At 49.1% G+C, this 13733-nt stretch overlaps 1 protein-coding gene across 4 annotated transcripts in view; it reads right to left on the bottom strand.

Moving 5' to 3' along the window:
• MED26 (mediator complex subunit 26) overlaps positions 1–13733 on the bottom strand; it is a 50788-nt gene that overhangs the window by 14685 nt on the left and 22370 nt on the right. Inside the window, exon 1 of one of the 4 annotated variants that reach the window (XM_059696351.1) lies at positions 35–190. The exons of the other annotated variants lie outside the window; for them this stretch is intronic. The gene's annotated coding sequence lies outside the window, so the exon portion shown is untranslated. Of the gene's footprint in view, positions 1–34; positions 191–13733 lie in introns of those variants that run through there. 4 annotated transcript variants of the gene reach the window in all.

Below are 13733 nucleotides of genomic sequence, written 5' to 3'. Positions count from 1 at the left end.
AAATAGAGCATTTATTTCTGCCAGACATACTCACAGAAGGGTCCAGTTGGCAGTGTATCTGATGACAGTTGAGGGTTTCTCCCTCCCAGCCTAGCTCCTGTAAGAACAGCCAGTAAGCATACCAGCTGTACAAGATGGAATGACACGATGCTCATGAGAGGGGCACACACAATGCTCAACCCACATGAACCTAAAAAATGGGCGATCCAAAACGACAATGAGCCAGCTTTTTAGGAACTGATGGGGACCAACATCTAAGAGACTGTTAAGTGAAACAGCAAGGTGAAAACAGTACATTCCTGTGCTGCCAATTGAGAATGCCCAGCAGTGGTGCTGGGCAGAGACAGAGTGGGGCCCACCTCTGATATAAGGAAGATCAGCCACCAACCTGAACCCTGCTTCTCTATGAGCTGGGAAAGAAACCTGGGCAGAATGTTAGGAAAAGTGCAGATTTTGTCTGTAGGTCCTGAATGGCACACTGACCACAGTCCTTAGAGACTGTGTCCTCAAGGGGCAAGCCAGGGATGCCCAGCTCACTCACTGCTAAGTTCCTCTATGGCCCTAGTGCAGTGCTAGGAGGCCACCCCTCCCCCAACTTGCTATCCCATCCCAGACTCCTGGCTATGTGTGTGGCTCAGAGTAATGGCAGTGGGCAAAAGGATCTTCTCAGTGGACATTCCTGCAACAGGGACCACTGTGGAGAGAACCAAGGACACTGTCACCCATGGAACAGGAGGGTAAGCCTGGATATTCTGTTTCAGACATCAATGTAAGATGGGACACACATACCCCACAACCCAGCAATTCCACTCCAGGGTATGTATCAACAGAAACATGAGTACCAAGAATGGTGGGGTCAGCATGTTGAGAACAACCACAACTGAAAAACACCTGCACGGCTATGGCCAAAGTGTAAGTGATGACTAAATCATGACTTAGACATTCAATATAGAGTGAAGGAACTAATGCTACACACAACATCAAAGATAAATCCCCAAACTGTCATGTGAAAAGCCAGAAATGAAAGAATATATTCTGTACTGGAGTGCAAGACTTCTTGGTGGTGACAGAAGTCAAGGAAGTGGCGGGGGGGGGGGGGGGGGGGAGGGAGGGGTGAGGAGTGGAGAGTGATCAGGAGATGGAGCAAGAGTGGCCTCTAGAGAAATACTCTATTTCTTGACCTGACCGGGGTGGGGGTTACTTGGATGCATTGACTTCATAAACATTCACTGAGATGTAAAACTTACAACTCAAGTACTTCTCTGGATGTATGCTATGTATATATATATAAAAGCCTAAGCGACCATTACAACCGAATGACCGGAACAACCAGTCGACTGGTTGCTATGACACGCACTGACCATCAGGGGGCAGATGCTCAACGCCAACGCAGGAGCTGCCCCCTGGTGGTCAGTGCACTCCCACAGCCAACCTCCCGTGGTCCCTCCCCCACAGCTGGCTGGCTAACTTCTGTGGCCCCTCTCCACAGACAGCCAACCTCCCGTGCACCCCCCAACCCCCTACTGCCAGCCAGCCAACCTCCTGCGGCCCCTCCCCCCAGCTAGCCAGTCCCGATCACCCCCATCGGAACCTCCTGTGGCCCCTCCTCCCCCAGGCAGCCAACCTCCCACAGCCGGCCCAGATCCGCCCCAATTGCCGGCCAGGCCGAGGACCACCCATGCATGAATTTGTGCACCAGGTCTCTAGTACTTTAATAAGAAGCTGATCTTAGAGGCCATCCTGTCCTAGAAACAAATGCCAGAGCTTCTGGGGTTGAGAGGAAGGGGAGGCACTGGCAAGCCAGCCCTTCACTCCCTTCCCACACAGGAGCACAGAATCTCTGAGAGTTCTACAGAGCAAGGTCTGAGACCTGCTGCACCATAAGCCTAGGCTACCTCTGAGACACTCGGCATGCACTATGCTTCACAGCTCATACAGAAACATGTCCACACATTCCTGCCTTGGGTAGGGGTCAGTCTGGGGAGATCAAGGGCACTTTGAAGGTTCCAGGAAAGGAGTACTCAGTAAGCAGCTCAGTGTTCCCAGGAGGAGCAAGTCTAAAGTTACTGGAGTGAAACACACAGGCAGCTCCCACTTCCTGGACATCACCTGCCAGCACCATGCTGGACATCTGTCCTCTGTCACATGGTGGTCTCCTCTGAGACCACTAACCTCCACAGTAAATATTATGCCCCTGCCCAAACAAGGAAGCAAGGGCACTTGTGACATACCCAGCCACATTTTCATTTTTTACCTAACCTGCTAACCTAACCTTTTAAAGTCAGCCTAGGCCTGCCTCCATGCAACTATAAAACATCTAGAAGAAAATGTAGGAGGAAAATCTTAGTGATCTTGAGTTTGGCAAAGACTTAAAATATGACAAAAAGCACAAACTATAGAGAAACATAAACTGGAATTCACCAAAATTGAAAATCTTTGCTTTTCAAAAATGACACTGTTATGAAAATGAAAAGACAAATCCCAGACTGGGAAATATATATATAAATCATATATCTAAGAGAGGACTTGTACCTAAAACATATAAAAACTCTCTCAAGTCAATAATTAGACAAAGAACCCAAAAGAAGGGGAGGATGGACAAATGATCTAAACAAATAACCAAGTCATTCACTAAGGAAGAAATATACATAGCAAACAAACACTTGAAGAGATACTCAACCACATTACTGGACATCAGGAATTTACAAATTAAACCACCACGAGACACTCCTACATACCTATTAGAATGGCTAAAATGAAAAGACTGACCATACCCAGTGATGGCCAAGACATAGAGCAACCAGAATTCTCATACACTTCTGGGTGGGAGTTTAAGTGGTATAATCACCTTGGAAGACATTTTGGCAGATTCTTAAATTTCATCAACATGTGAATGGATGAATGAATTATATGCCCATAAAATGAAATACTATTCACCACCACCAACAAAAAAATGAACTATTAATGTACAGAGTGCGTGAATCTCAAAATAGACAAGCTGAATGAGAGAAAAGCCCAGACCAAAATAAAACAAAAAAGAGTATATATTGCATGATTCACAAAATTCTAGACTAATCTACAATGATAGAAAAAGCAGATCAGCAGTTGCCTGGAGACACGGGTGGGCTGGGAAGAAGATTACAAAGGGGTAAGAGGAAACTTCTGGAAATTATAGATATGTTTATTACCTTGACTGTGCTGATGATTTCTTACATGTACTTATAGGTCAAATGTAGCAAATGGTACACTTTAGAAGTGAACAGTTTACTGTACATCAATTATACCTCAACGGAGCTGTAAAACAACTGTGGAGGCAGATGATATGTGCAAAAGGTCCTGGAAAAGTAGGAAGATAGTAGGCAAAGAGAAGGAAGGCTCTGTTGATGGTGAGGTATCAGATCCCCTTGGGGTGAAGAGTGGAGTAGAAAAGTTACTTCTCACCTCAGTAAAATGAAGAGGACTGTCATGCCTGGGCATTCCAAGGGCATAGTAAGACCTGAACAACAACTGCAAAGTGTGTGTAACGCATTCTTCATAGCAGACGGGACTCTGGCACACAGCAGTAAACAACAGCTTTTCCCTCTGGGACATTCTGCGTGCCCCCAAAACACTTGTGTAGCCAAGAGCAGGAGACTCACCATGCTGGAGCTGCTAAGTGTCTCCAATGTTGTGAAATAAAAGGCTCACCAGCCTGGCTGGTGTGGCTCAGTGAATGAGCATCAACTTGTGAACCAGGAGGTCATGGTTCGATTCTCAGTCAGGGCACATGCTGGGTTTCTGGCTTAATCCCCAGTAGGGGGCGTGCATGAGGCAGTTGATCAATTATTCTCTTATCATTGATATTTCTATCTCTCCCTGTCACTTCCTCTCTGAAACCAATAAAAATATATTTAAAAAAATAAAATAAATAAAAGGCCCACCAGTCATCAAGGGCTGAACTTAAGGATATGAGCTCTTTTCAGCCTGCCTGCAGGGTTTCATCATACTTCAACTGGAGACCCAGGAGAGGGAGCCAACTTCCCTGCTCACACAGGAAAGGCCAGCACCCACAAATACCTGCACAAGTGACAGTTGCAGTGATAAATATCCATCCTCCTGACATGGCAATAGCTTCAGTGCCTTTTCCCCCTCTGAGCTCTACATGATTTTTTCCAATGGGAATTAAGCTCCTATGACTGAAATTGTCTGAAATCCCAACATTTCCCCCGTCAGCTGAGTTAGACCCTTACTATTACTCTCAAGTGTGGCCTACAGTCAACCATACCAGTGTCCCTGGGAGCCAAATGCACTCATACAATCTCCACTCAAGCCCAGACCTCCTGGATCAGAAACTGTATTTTAGCAAGCCCATGAGGAGATTCACACAGAGAGACGATGGGCAGAACCACTGCTTGGCACCTTGTACCCAGCCAATTCGGATCCTCCCCAGCAGTTAATGCCACCACTACCACCTTCACTCTGCTATCCAGAGCACAGGGCTCTTCACAGGTTGATCTCAACCAATCCCAATGACAACCCTACTCAGGGATGTGATGTGCCCAAGCTCGAATGTGTCTGCAAGGACAGAATGGTCACTGTGCTGTCCTGTCAGCGGTGGTCTGCAGAGCCCCACCCCCTGATCTAGCTGTGGGACCCTGCACATCCATTGCCAACCCAGGAGAAGGCCTCACCCAGAGGTGGTGATGTGACGGGTCCAGATGAACCACCACAGGATGGAAGGACAGTTAATGGCTAGACTAGTGGAGGATAAGATGTCTAACAATGGCACCTGACAAATGTAGGCTCAGACCTGCACACAAGGTAGCCCCTCCCAGATGGTATTAGCAAATTGTGCCACGTGCATCCCTTACAAGCAGGAGTCCAACCACAGCAAGTCTCACCCTCTCGACATGTGGAGCCTGTCATCACCCCAGACACCAGCTCCACAACCTAGGCTGCCAGGGCCCCAGCCTCATCCTTTCCCAGAGCTCCTGCCCAAAAAGGCACTTCTCTTCTAAACCCCAAAGCCAGGGTTTCTAAGATAATTCTATTTCAACTCCAACAAAGACCAATGACTGTTACAACACTGGTGATCTTTTCTAAGGGGAAATCATGCTTTTCCAGTTTTCAGTCAAATGCCTATACCAGTGATGGTGAACCTTTTGAGCTCGGCGTGTCAGCATTTTGAAAAACCCTAACTTAACTCTGGTGCCGTGTCACATATAAAAACTTTTTGATATTTGCAACCATAGTAAAACAAAGATTTATATTTTTGATATTTATTTTATATATTTAAATGCCATTTAACAAAGAAAAATCAACCAAAAAAATGAGTTCGCGTGTCACCTCTGACACGCGTGTCATAGGTTCGCCATCATTGGCCTATACAAACCACAACCTTGGAAAACAACTGTTCAAATGATGGCAGCTGTTAAGATATCACTAAACCGTGTTTTTTGAAAAGACAAATCAATTAAAATAAAAATTCATACATTGCCCAGCCAGTGTAGCTCCATGGCTGAGCATTGACCCATGCACCAAGATGTTGCCTGTTAGATTCCCAGTCAGGATACATGCCCAGGTTGCAGGCTTAATCCCCAGTGGGAGGAGTGCAGGAGGCAGCCCATTAATGTTTCTCTCTCATTAATGTTTCTATCTCTCCCTCTCCCTTCCTCTCTCTCTAAAATCAATAAAAATATAATTTTATTTTTTAAAAAATATTTTTATTGATTTCAGAGAGGAAGGGAGAGGGACAGAGAGATAGAAACGTCAATAATGAGAATCATTTATTGGCTGCCTCCTGCACGACCCCTCCTGGGGATCAAGCCTGCAACCTGGGCATGTGCCCTTGACCAGAATCGAACCTGGGACCCTTCAGTCCACAGGCTGACGCTCTATCCACTGAGCCAAACCAGCTAGGGCAGTGGTCGGCAAACTCATTAGTCAACAGAGCCAAATATCAACAGTACAACGATTGAAATTTCTTTTGAGAGCCAAATTTTTTAAACTTAAACTATATAAGTAGGTACATTGTTATTAACTTAATTAGGGTACTCCTAAGGCTTAGGAAGAGCCACACTCAAGGGGCCAAAGAGCCGCATGTGGCTTGCGAGCCACAGTTTGCCGACCACGGAGCTAGGGCTAAAAACATAATTAAAACACACACACACACACACACAAACACACAACACGCACAACACGCACAGCCAAGTCCTCCACAGGATTTGACCAAAGTTGGCCTTGTCTGGGTTGGTGCTGCCTCTGCCAGATTCCTACCACCCAGCAAGATTCCACCTTGAGGCTCCTACAAGGGCTGTCCAGAGGCTGTGTCCTACAGGGCCACCAGCACAGCACCTGCAAGGAGGACAGCACAAGTCCCCAAATAGGGGAAGACTTCAACAACCCCCAGCAATCCTCACATACCAAGAACCTGGCATCAAGGAACCTACCTGGAAGTCATGGCCAATCTCATAAGGACCCCTCCCCTGCAGTACAGAAAGCAAGGCCAGGCTGCTCCCTTATACTGGCCAGGAGCTCTAGAAAGTAAACCATTGTATCAGCCCTGCCTTCCCTTACCTCACCACTTCTGACACTCCCCTCAGCTCTCTCACTGTTGTCTGTCTCACCGCCTGCAGGTATGCATCACAAGAGCAAGGACCTTGGTCTTGTTCACTATCACCAACTAAGTGCCTGGAACAGTGTCTGGCACAGAGTAGAGACTTAATAAGTACTAACTAATGATTGAAAGAACAGACAAATGAACAAACAAATGGGTGAACAGATGAATAAGGTCCCACCTTACAGTGCTAGGTCCCACCATATTAATTCCAACTCAGGATCTGCAGCCATCAAATTGGTATCTGGAGAGCAAACACGTCTTGACCTATTTCCACCTGTCTCCTGCGTTGTTCATCCCCTGAGGTGATTCTCAGTGGTCCCCACACACCTCCACAAAGGGCAAGGCAAAGCGTGCCACATTTGCGCGGCCAGACAGAGGGAAAGCCACCGCCAGGGCAAGCAGAGGCTGCGGCCAGGGTAGCACAAGCTCTTTTACTCATTCAGGCAAACATGTTTGTTCAGCGGGGGCCCAATGGCTTTTCGGCAGCGTCTTCCATTTTCAACACAGTGGTCCTAGAAGCTACCACAAATATTTTCCCCAACTTACCTTCTTGGCAACCCTGAAATTATTCTAGAGGGTTACATAAGCAGGGAGAAGGGGAGGAGGTTTTTGCAGAGCCAGACACAAAAGCAATGTGGAAAGCAAACCTCACAATCCACATGGTAACTCGGTGACAGTGGCACTGCTGGGCATGGCAGATGAGTGGCAGCTTGCTAGTAGAGGGTGAGGGAATAGTGGAGGATCACCACAGCTTGAAGTTACTTGCCACCAACAACCAACTCAACCACCTCCTCCCAACCTTTCCTGCTGGAGGCTGGAGGAAGGGATGCCTGACCACATAATGGCAGCACTTTCTACCTCTCCCTGAACCATCTGATTCACACAGGAGGTGGAGGGGCAGCAAAATCCATGGAAGGCCAGGAGCCTGCCCTATGACTAAATGTCAGAGGAGACTCGCAATCCAGAAGCACTGCAGTATCTTCTACTTGTTTGAAATGCATGCTGGCAAAAACACTGAGAACTGGGAACAGAAAAGATTATGCTTTTCACTGTGTTTCCTTCATTACTTCCTCAATATTTTTAAACTTATTTTTTCAAGTGTGTTTTCTTGAGTTGCTATTTTTCCCTTCTGATCCTCACCACATAGATAATACCAAATGCAAGAGAAATGCAGCAGTGTGACCGGGGGAGAATGCAAGCACGTTTGTTACTACAGCCTATGTCAATGTGAAAAAAGAGAAGGTTGTGCTGGTTGCAAATCTCTACCTGTCATCTCGGCCCAGGCACCTCAGCCCCCTTTCTTAGAGCAGTTCCTCGGACACAAGGCTGCTCCTTCCTCCTGGAGCCCCAACCCCAGATCCTTTCCTTCTCTCCCTCCACTTCCCCAATATTGCTGCGCAGTCCTACTTCAGGGAGGGCCAAATCTGCATCATAGGCCCAGGTATGGCCTCAGACCCCAAGCCCCACCTGGTGGCTCTTCTTTCACATCTGAAAGGTATGGATGTCCCAGACCAATGGCCAACTCCCCTGACCCTGGCTCCTGCCCCAGGAGCAGCAGTAGCACCTTGGAGCAGATAAGCCTGAGCCTGAGTGAGTTCCCTTTTCTCTCACCTTATGCAGGCACTGCACTTCCAAGTAAACGAACCCACGCTAACTCTGTTAGATGTGTCTTCAACCCCCTGATAATGGTGGGTTGAGGCCCACTTCTTACCCAAGTGATCAGACTGTTTATGCCTACATATAGCCCCCTAACTTTTTAGGCAATGTGATCACATCTGACCTAACATGGAGCATGGTGGGCATACCAACAAGGGCCCAGAGCTTGATGGTGCCTCAGCTCCCCTCCCTGACCATGTTGAGTCCAGCCCCTTCCCGTCATTGCTCCTCCTCCCCTCTGAGAGCATCTACTAAGCCACTACTGTTTTTACATGTGTGCCCTCCTGACCTCCAACAACCCCAGGAAGCAGGCCAATGGACATCATCACCACTCAGGTCTGACCACAAAGGCTGAGCTCTGAGGCACTATCTCTCCTGAGACCCTCACATTCCTACCAGCCTGAGCCATGACAACGTTTCTTTTTTTTTTTTTTTTTTAATATATTTTATTGATTTTTTACAGAGAGGAAGGCAGAGAGATAGAGAGTCAGAAACATCGATGAGAGAGAAACATCGATCAGCCGCCTCCTGCACACCCCCTACTGGGGATGTGCCCGCAACCCAGGTACATGCCCTTGACCGGAATCAAACCTGGGACCTTCCAGTCTGCTGGCCAACGCTCTATCCACTGAGCCAAACCGGTTTCGGAGACAATGTTTCTTTGGGTGACTTTCCCATCCTTGTCCAGAGGCTGTGAAAATTATGTAGTTGAAATTGAAACTACACCATAGATACTATTTTCTTTTTCACTGAATACTTCTCTTCCTGTTGCTACATAATCTTCATAATGATCATGTTTAACAGCTAAATGTTCCATCAATGCATCATAATTTCCTTGACCTTCTCCAACTGTTGGACATTTCACTTCCTTCTGAGTTCTCCTACTACAGCCAGTGCTGCAATGAACACACAACTCACTCCTCTTTTTTTACTTGGGGACAAACTCCCAGGTGTTAAACTTTGCTCCAAGGATCCAATGGCAACTGGTACCACCTCAACTGTGTGTGTGTGTGTGTGTGTGTGTGTGTACTAGTGGCCCAGTGCACAAAATTCATGTACATTAAAAGGGAATTAATTAGAGGAAATATTTTAATATTACTATTTGCCCTTTCTCTATAATAGAAATGTCAGAGTCAAGTCCCCACCCACCCGTGCGCACCTCGAAATCATGCAGGACCCAGACCCAGCCAGCCCCACCCCCGTCAAGCACCATTGGGGTGGGGCGGCGCAGCCTCCGGGCTCCCGTCAAGCCCTGATGGGCGGGGGGCACAGCCTCAGGTTCCCCACTGCACCTTCAGGTCCCCTGGCCTGGTGCTGTGGCGAGGGGCATGGCCTCAGGTCCCTGGGCCTGGCACTGGGGCGGGGGGCACAGCCTGAGGTCTCCCGGCCCAGGCCGGGACAGGGGGGACATGGCCTGAGATCCCCTGGCCCAGGCTGGGATGGGGGGGGGAGGGCGCGCAGCCTGAGGTTCCCCGTCAAGCCCCACTGGGCGGGGGGCGCAGCCTGAGGTCCCCTGGCCAGGCACTGGGGTGGGGGTCGTGGCCTGAGGTCCCCCATGAAGCCCCGCTGAGCGGGGGGTGCTGCCTGAGATCCCCTGGGCTGGGGCGGGGGGTGCACTTTGAGGTCTCCTGTCAAGCCCCGCGAGGGGGGGGCAGAGCAGCCTGAGGTTTCCTGGCCAGGCGCTGGGCAGGGGGCGCGTCCTCAGGTCCCCTGCCCTGGCCTGGCACCAAGCAGACTCAGGTCCCTGCTGCTCGCTCGTTACAGCAACCCCACCTCAGCTGTGGGCACAGCCATCTTGTGTTATGGGAACCCCACCTCTCCTGTGGGAGCAGCCATCTTGTGATGGCGTGAGGGTTAATTTGCATGTTACAGCTTTATTATGTAGGATGTGTGTGTATCTATATAATAAAAGGGTAGCCGAACCGGTTTGGCTCAGTGGATAGAGCATCGGCCTGCGGACTCAAGGGTCCCAGGTTCGATTCCGGTCAGGGGCATGTGCCTTGGTTGCGGGCACATCCCCACTGGGGGGCTTGCAGGAGGCAGCTGGTCGATCTCTCTCATCGATGTTTCTAACTCTCTATCCCTCTCCCTTCTTCTCTGTAAAAAAATCAATAAAATATATTAAAAAAAGGGGGGGGGTAATATGCAAACTGACCCTAACAGCAGAACGACTAGGAATGACTGGTCACTATGACACACACTGACCACCAGGGGGCAGATGCTCAATGCAGGAGCTGCCCCCTGGTGGTCAGTGTGCTCCCACAGGGGGAGCTCTGCTCAGCCACAAGCTAGGCTGATGGCTGCCAGTACAGCGGTGGTGGCGGGAGCCTCTCCTGCCTCCTCGGCAGCACTAAAGATGTCCGATTGCAGTTTAGGTCTGCTCCCTGATGGCAAGTGGACATCCCCTGAGGGCTGCCGGCTGCCAGAGGGATGTCTGACTGCCAGCTTGGGCCCGATCCCCCCAGGAAGCAGACCTAAGCCAGCAGGTGGACATCCTCTAAGGAGTCCCAGACTGCAAGAGGGTATAGGCGGGGCTGAGGGACCCCCCCAGAGTGCACAAGTTTTTGTGGACCGGGCCTCTAGTGTGTGTGTGTGTGTGTGTGTGTGTGTGTGTGTGTGTATTTTTTTTTTTGCCTCAACTGTTTTTAACTCCTGGCTTGCATAGGGCAATGACTCTGTTACCAAGGGGAGAAAGAAAGCAAAGGGTCCCTGAGAGGTGGGCCCATTTGTCTGCAAAAGTACACACAGGTGGAGGGCTCTTTCCTGCCCTTGTTATCTATCCCCTGACTCAGCACAGGTATGCCAGGGTATCTCCAAATGTGAGGAAAGGAAGAAAGGACTCAGTGCAGTAACCCTCCAGGACGGGCACTGAGGCCAAATGGCTCACAGAGACTCAGGGAAGTAGAAGAACTTGTCCATGGCCAGATCAGGGGATGCAGGATCTAAACGCACACTTGTCTGACTCCAAATCTAAGGGTTCTGATGCTGCCACGCTATATACTACATCTCCGAATAACAAACTCTCCAACATTTCCACTTTCAAAGTCTATTTTTGCAGCACCTCTTGTGGTGAGAAGCCAGCTTCCCACTGTTATTCAATATCCACAGTACTTAAGATTAGAAATTCAAACCATCAACTGAGACAATCACACATGGGCAAGGCAAGCATTGGGACAAGCTCATTTTCAAAAACTGACACTGGAAAACCTTAGGGAAAGCACACTCAACACTATCCCCAAGTTTGCCCTCTCCTGTTCCAGGTCACCACTGGCACACAGAGGTGCCCCAAATTGTGCGGGGTATTTGGTGCCTCTTAGTCATTGTCCATCCTGCATCCCCTCAATATCACAGCACTGCCACTTTCTAAGGCTATTTTCAGGCTGCCTCCTTGGAGCTCCCAGGGCCCAGTTGGGGCCCAGTCTCATCCAAGTCCCAGCCCCGGCCCTGCCCAAACATGAACTATCATGGACTATTCCTTTAGCCCAGGACCCACGTGGGTTCTGAGGACACGGTGATGGCCCATCCTGCTCCAGCTAATTAACCCAGCAGCATCTGCTGGAAGCCTGCCCTGTCCAAGGGTCCAGAATCCCCATTTCTCTCTCTCCAAAACACAGCAAATAAAACCCACAAACCTTGTTACCATCAACAAGTCACATCAACAATTATTCCCTGCACATTCTCCAATAGCTGCTGAACTGTGCAAGTTGCATGGCACTGGCCAACAATCCCAGTCTCCTGAGCTGCTCCAGAGCTGGACACCTCACTTGGTACCCTGCTGCCCTGTCACCCCACAGGTCCACAGCCCTCAGGGCATCTGCAACACTAACAAACACAACCTCACTTCTGACAGTGATGCATCAGGGCTGCTGAGCCATGCCCATCATCACTAACAAGTTTTAGGTCTGGATGAGAGAAAATATGCTAAGATGAAAAATGAATCAAATATTTTAAGTTTACCAGTAGCTAAATGCCGAAATAATGTTACTGAATATAAATCTAACAGCTACAGTAAGTAAAATAAAGTAATAAAAAAACCCAGCACATAGCCCTAGCCGGTTTGGCTCAGTGGATAGAGTGTTGGCCTGTGGTGAAGGGTCCCAGGTTCGATTTTGGTTAATGGCATATGCCCGAGTTGTGGGTTTAATCCCTAGTAGGGGCATTCAGGAGGCAGCCAATCAATGATTCTCTCCCATCACTGGTGTTTCTTTCTCTCTCTCCTTCTCTCTTCCTCTCTGAAATCAATAAAAATATATTTTAAAAAAAAATACATTGACTGGGAAAACAACTGATACCAAATCCTGGGTCCCACAAAACTTCCTGATTTCCCTCTACGCCCCATGAGGGACTCACATCCTCAGACGCTCCCCTGGATCCTGAGGTGGGAATAAGCCTTGGAGAGAGGTCACTAGTCAGGCCAGGGCTCCAAATGCCACCTGAAAATTAGCCCTTTCACACTTTACTCGTCATAAGCAGTAATGACTGGGCTTTGAGAGGCTTCTAGTGCCATTAAAATAAATGCATAGCTATCAAAATAAAATGGGATCCCCTTCAAGCCAGAAAAAGTCCTTTTGCATAGCAGGAAACGCTGAGCCCCCAGCACAGGGTCTTCATGTGATATACTGGCAGCCTCTTCATTTCACAGATGAGTTTGAGTCTCTCTGCCCCTCCAAACAGATGCCATGTTCATCTCACAAAAAAAGATTGTAAGTAGATACAAGGTTTCTCCAGGCCTGCAGGAAGCTATTGTGCAGGCTGCAGCTGGAGGAAAGAGCAAAGCCATGCTTTAAATACTACTTTTTCTGTGCACGGTCAGGCGTGGGGGATAGTCCTCAAGCCCTGGCTCACAGATCCCCATCTTGGTGGTGGAGACAAGCAAGTATCCTAGAATGGAGCTCATGAGGGAAGAATGGGGGTTCAGAACTGCAAGCATGCACAGACACGGGAGAGGGAGAGGTAAAAGGGTTGTAAGGCAAGGAGGGAGAGGTGGGCAGAGACCCCCTGTGCCAGCAACAAGGGTTCGGGAGATCAGCTTGCCTTGTGGGATCTGGGGTGCCTTGGGGAATTATAGTGGAGGGCCGAGTTGGGCTATGATTCCTATCATCCCCAAGGAGTGTCCCAAGCTCATCTGACTCCTTGGCAGAAGCATCTGTACCCAAAGTCCCCCCCAACCCCCTTTGTTGCTGGCATTGCTTCCCTGCCCGCCAGCCTCAGGCTGGAACTAGGGCTAGGCAATAGCACTTTGCAGTGGGCAGGAGAGTCACTTCCCTAGGCACCAGGAGGACAGTGTCATCCAGCTTACGGGTGCTCCGAGGACTGGAGACAGACTAACCAGCACTTATCACAGGAGTATGGGCTCTGCTTCTGCCCTCTCCTGGCATAACCCTGGATTCCCACTAGGCTGAGTGAAGGCACAGCAGATACCACCCCACTCTGCACCAACTTTCCTCCCAGTGATAAGCCTAAAGGCCCTGCCTGCAGT

Source organism: Myotis daubentonii, chromosome 5 (genome assembly GCF_963259705.1).
Source record: "Myotis daubentonii chromosome 5, mMyoDau2.1, whole genome shotgun sequence".
NCBI classification, from domain to species: Eukaryota; Metazoa; Chordata; class Mammalia; order Chiroptera; family Vespertilionidae; genus Myotis; species Myotis daubentonii.
Note: the sequence above shows the minus strand (reverse complement) of the source record. Positions and strands in the feature narration are given on the sequence as shown.